We start from the raw sequence: 6,113 nt of genomic DNA on the forward strand, positions 1-6,113 counted from the left end.
ATCTCAAAGCCAGAAGTGTTCAAAGAGGTAAACTCAGAGACATGTCACTGTGCCACTTATTGCTTTCAGTCTTTTCCATCCTCCTATCTTTTCCACTCAGAGCCCTTCTGCCCCCTCACCCCAGTAAGTTCCAGTAATTAGTTCCTTATTTCTTTCTTATGTTTCTTTTCTGAATGAAGGAGAAGATATAAGGATATTTTCTTATGTACTATTGAACCACTCCCTTTTTAAAAAATTTAGCTTAATGTTTAAATATTGACAAATATAATTGTATGTATTCATGGGATGCATACTGATGTTTCAATACATGTAATACATAGAGCTCAGATTAGGGTAATTAGCATGTCCATCATCTCAAACATTTATCATTTGTTTGTGTCGGGAACATTCAATAATACCCTCCCTCTGGCTATTTGAAAAAATGTGTTATTGTTAACTGTAATCATCCCACAATGTGAACCACTCTGCTTTATCATTTATTTCTAATATTTTGCAGTGAAAAACAATGCTGACCCTCTGCAAATATATTTTCATACTATTGGAGATATATCTTTAAGGTAATTTCTACAAGTAGGACTCTAAGTTCAAAAGACGAACATATATGTTGTTTTTCTATATGTTACCAAATTCGCCTTCATAAGGGCTGAATCAGTTTGCATCACTTCAGCAATACATAAGAGTTCCGGCTTTCCCACAGCTTTGCCAACAGAATATGTTATTATACTTTAAAAACTCTACTTATGACATGTTGGTATAGTTTTAATCTGCATTTCTTTTATTATAAGTATGGCTGAACATCTTTTCATTTACTTCAGCTATTTGTGCTATTTGTGACATCATATATCGTTTCTGTGAATTGTCTGTTCATATCCTTTACTCATTTTTATGTTGGGTTTTGTTTTTTTAATTTCTCCTTATTCTTTAAGAGTTCTTTAAATATTAGGGATATTATTATCCCTTTATCTGTGAGACATGTTGCAAATATTCTCTTTAGGTTGGTTGATTGTCTGCTGTCTGCTTAACTTAAGCAAAGAAATAGTAATCTTGGCAAGTAAAGAATAAACATTCCCTTTCTATCTTGTTTAAACTATTTGTATGCTTACTAATCATTTTTACTCCACATACTATAAAGGTAAACTTCAACAGAGATTTGAATTGATAACATTTTATAGAGAGGCATACAGCACTCCCTGTTCATTTGTCCTGGTTTGAATTCTAAAAGTGAAGAAAAATGTCAATAATAAAAGCACAAATAAATAAATGTCTCAAATTAAAAGCTTGCTTCTTTTTTTCCCCCTTTCTCCTATTTTTTTTCCTTCGAGATGGAGTTTGATTCTTGTTGCCCAGGCTGGATGGAGTGCCAAGGCCCCGTCTTGGCTCACTGCAACCTCCACCTCTCGGTTTAAGCAATTCTCCTGCCTCAGCCTCCGGAGTAGCTGGGATTACAGGCATCTGCCACCACGCCCGGCTAATTTTTGTATTTTTAGTAGAGACAAGGTTTCACCATGTCCGTCAGGCTGGTCTCGAACTCCTGACCTCAGGTAATCCGCTCGCCTCAGCCTCCCAAAGTGCTGGGATTATAGGCATGAGCCACCACGCCCAGCCCTTTCCCCTGTTTTATTGCTTTCTACCCTTAATACCAATTCTCTTTAGACCAAGAACACTCTATATAAATGTTTATTTTTAACTAACACATACAGCTTTGTGGCTCTTTGAAAATTTATTCAACAACACTGTCTTCTTTTTTGAAATGTTACATGTTTGTCTTCTTTCTCATTAGTTTCTTGCCAATGTCCAATATTTTGTTAGTATCCCTGGAGGTATAAGCAACGCCTTTCCCTGTGCGTTTGTTCTGTCAGTCCCTTTGGTACCATGTTTAAAACGCTCTTCTTTTTAGGATGATCATTTCTCAGTTGGTTAGTGAAATGACACTAGGGGCATGAAAGCATGTGGCATTAAGCAATGTGTGTAAGCATTGGGAGATCTCCTAGAAACAAACTTTGGAAGTCTGAGAGTCATTAATAGGCCTCCGTAATTGGCAGGGGTTGGAGGTGGGAGAGTGCTGGACAGAAAGTGCAGTGTGGGGCAAGAAGGCTGCACTCCTTTGGAAGTGGAGCACTTTCTGTTTCTTTTCTTTTCTTTCTTTTTTTTTTAATGCTTAAATGAAGGTAGCTTTGAGAGGAATTAGGAGCAGTTTCCTGAGTGCTTTGCATGTCCCCCTTCAGCCCATTACATACACATCTGCACACACAACACAGTAAACCCATGAGCAGGGATCCTCAGAAGCACATTCTGAAATTACTGGAGAAGGAAAAGAGAAGCTAAAGCCTGGAGGGCAGTAGAACCATAGAGTGCAAACACACCCATTCTGCTGTTAACTGTTTTACTAGGGAATGTTGGTTACAGACAGTGACTTAAGAGAGCAAGGTTGTGGAAATACCACTGTAGAAAGCAGTAGGAAAGAGTAATAAGAGTAAAATAGTTAAAAACAAAGTGTAAATTTCCAGTGCCCACATGGGTTTGGAAATGCTTACAAGTGGTGTCACGCAGAGCAAATTGTATGGGTTGTCTCTGTTCACTCCAATCCTCCTGCATATTTACTTTTGGAGATGATGTAAACAGAAATCAATAAAACATAGGTTGATTAAAAGGCTGTTATCTAAAGAGTATTATAACTGTTGCTGTAGAGCCACGTTTTACTCTTTCTTTTCTTTTTTATTGGCAATTCAAAATTCAGTATCTATGATTTGCAAGGAAACATAAAAAAGTAAGTGATGGAGACCCTGTGACAATACAGGTTCCCTTAACTAACATTCCTGAGTTCTTCATACTAGATGCGTTTTCCTTTATATGGGATAGGGAACGATAATAGCTCAATAATTCCGAAGGATTCAACTTTTGAATAAAAGCCATAGACACAGAACCAAATTGAGGTAATAAAAAGAAAAAAAAACAAAAACATTTTGTATATAAGTAAAAACCTTATTTGTACCCTTACTTTATAATAATCTCTTCTCCTTTTTATTCTTGACCCCAAAATTTTTATACTAAACTTTATCTGTTTTAGTGCAGGGTCACATGAATTTTCAAGGCTTTTAATATTTTCACATAATAGGAATTCAGTTCACACCAAGTTAGCCCCTCATATGCCAAAGACTGGGCTCGGCGTGGTGGAGCATGCAAAGAAAAGCTCAACATGGTCTCAACTCTGACAATGTAATCTTTTAGTATAGGGATAGCAATCTAGAAATTTGGGAAATGGGCAAACCTAGCAAAGCAGAAAAAACTCTGGGGAGGTCATCATGACTCCCTCAGGTTCAGAATTGAAGTCCCAGTAGAGCAATGCTCTCAGCTCCTTCCAAGGCCCACTTAGCCTGGAACACTCCCCACGCTCACAGCAGTCATAGATGATACACAGCTGTCTTATTGCCTGCAAAGAGGAGCAGAAGAGAGGAGAGGAAGTTTTACTGATAAAACAGAAAGCAGGGTCAAATCACCTAGGTTTGCTGTTTCCAGAACTAGAATATTGAAAGCAAATCAGATACAGCTTTGCAAAGATAAAGCATCTTTATACATAAAGATGTTGAGAAGCAGTCACGATATGGCCTATGTAATGAATTTATTTTAGAACAAAGGGCAAAATCAGCAGATTATTTTTCACACAATGGGATGCACAGATGTCATCTACCCATGCACTGACTGATCTTCTCTTTCTTATTGGTCTCTTCCTGCAGCACACAAACTCTTTGTGAACAAAATTATGAACAGTTATGTGCCCATATAAGAGTTCTTCAACAGATAGGACAGGGGTAAAATTATAGCAGGAGATTTGGGGATAGATAGCATCATCTTTTTTTCCTCTAATTACGGGATGAGTAGATACATGAAAGAAAATTTACTAAGTGTAGATAAGAAAAATTACAAAATAAAAATTATTCACAAAATCACACACTCTGATCATCTGTTATATTTTACTAAGTCTATCCTCCTAAATATGTGTAGATAATATAAATGTGCATATCAACAAAACCATTGGACCATTTATTTAATAACGTGTCTGTCTTCTGTGCATCTCTTCATTATTTCTCTCTTCATAATATTTACTGGTATATTATTCTATTATATTGATGTATCATACTTTAATATATTATTGTTGAAAATTATATTTTTGTTGTTTCTCAATATTACTTTTATAATAATATCTACCATTCATTGGATGTTTATAATCACTCCTGGGCTTCATTAAGCAACGTTTATTGGACAGTTTCAACCCACTGGTTCTTATCATGGGATGAAATTTTTTCTGCAGTCATACCTCCCAGTCTTGCTATTTTGGATCTTGGTTCTTTGTTACACAGCAATTTCATGATGACATACAAAGAAAATTCCACAGCGTTCCCATTATTTTCAATTATAAGTCATTTTCCTAGTTTAAAACTCAAACTCCAGTACAGGACCATTCTTCTCAGAGTCCTGTAGAGATTTCTTCATCACAGAGTTCCCTGATGTGGAGAAGCACAAGATTGAACCTGACTGAGCAATTTCCTGCCTCCTTAGCTCCCACCTCCCACCTCCTATGTCCTTTGCTCATAGGACAGCACTCTGCAGGAGGGCCCTAGCAAAATGGCAGCTCAACCCTGGCTATCTCTAGCAGTGTTTCTTGCCATACAGAAACTCAGGAACTTCAGCCCCAGAAAATGAGGAGGATGCAGCTTGCCTCTGCATAATGCTCCCACTGTGTTTACTCTATTATCTCTCACCAATTTGCTCTTTTTTGTTTCAGGCAGCCACAAAATGATCAAAAAGCTACTTAAAATGCCAACTTCTCCTTCTTGCAGAGATCCTTAATCTTTTCAAGTGATCCATCTGATGCTCTACCTACCTAGCTCCTCTGCACACTTAGTTAAACCATGCCCCTTGGGAGAGAAAACCCATAGTCATGTCTCTCCCCAACCTAAAGGAGCTGACAACTCATTAATCTGAAGATTTCCTTCTCTTTTCCTCACCTGTCTTTAGCTTGTATAAACTAAAGTTTATACAGATGGTCTAAGCAAGTGTTAATCAAAACTTAATGTGCACCTGAGTCACCCAGGAACTTTTTAAAATGAAGATTCTAACTCCATAATTGTGAGGTGGGGCCTGAGATTCCTATCAGGTTCCCAGGTGATACTGATGCTGCTGGTTTATGGACCACATGTAGATTAGCAAGGGTCTAGTGATTATGGTTGATTGTGCTAAGACTATTCCCCCACACCCTTTTTTTCTTTCTTTTTTTTTTTTTTTTTGAGATGGATTCTCACCCTGTCACCCAGGCTGGAGTGCAGTGGTGCAATCTTCACTTACTGCAACCTCCGCCTCCCAGGTTCAAGCAATTCTCCTGCCTCAGCCTCCCGAGTAGCTGGGATTACAGGCATGCGCCACCATGCCCAACTAATTTTTGGTATTTTTAGTAGAGACAGGGTTTTACCATGCTGGCCAGGCTGGTCTTGAACTCCTGACCTCGTGATCCGCCAGCCTTGGCCTACCAAAGTGCTGGGATTACAGGCGTGAGCCACCGCACCCAGCCTTTTCCCCCTTTTTAGAAGACCCTAGAGGGCCCTGTGGCCCCAACTGCTGGCTGCTGCCCTGTAAATATGGGGTTCTAACTCATGGTCCCTGGACTTGAGCTCCATTGTTGATTTCAGGTGAATACGAAAATTTTCCTTCCATATTTGTTGTCACATGTATTATCTTACTTCATTTTCACATAACATTAGTATTATCTCTGTTTTACCAATGAAGAAATTGAGGCTTCAAGGAGTTAAATTGCTCATCCAAGATTACATAGCTACATATAGACAAACCAAGAAAAAATCCCATTCTGTTCAGTCTCTCTTCAACCCTTTCCCCCAATGATTCTTGCTACTGTAATAGTATCTTGCACTCTAGGGCAATTTTCACAGAAATTGCAATGAAATTGTTTGCTATAATAACAATAAGAACTGAAGTTTATTAAGCATTACTATTAATAAATGCCATGCCCAGTATTGAGAACTTTTTCCTGCATTATTTTATTAATTTTCACATCTGCTCAAAGAGGTGGTTTAACTTTGGAGAAGTTAAGAAGTTAGGAT

The 6,113-nt window shown here is 38.1% G+C and overlaps 1 long non-coding RNA gene across 1 annotated transcript; it reads right to left on the reverse strand.

Annotated features, from left to right (window-relative positions):
- Window positions 1-3,602: 3,602 nt before the first annotated feature.
- LOC112133159 (uncharacterized) lies at window positions 3,603-5,075 on the reverse strand. Its single transcript, XR_002914835.2, has 3 exons — window positions 5,007-5,075; window positions 4,316-4,502; window positions 3,603-3,744 (listed from the first exon to the last, which is right to left on the reverse strand). It is a non-coding gene; the product is annotated as an uncharacterized LOC112133159 (long non-coding RNA).
- Between the last annotated feature and the right edge of the window lie 1,038 nt (window positions 5,076-6,113).

The sequence above is a fragment of the Pongo abelii genome, chromosome 3 (assembly GCF_028885655.2).
Source record: "Pongo abelii isolate AG06213 chromosome 3, NHGRI_mPonAbe1-v2.0_pri, whole genome shotgun sequence".
Taxonomy (NCBI): Eukaryota; Metazoa; Chordata; class Mammalia; order Primates; family Hominidae; genus Pongo; species Pongo abelii.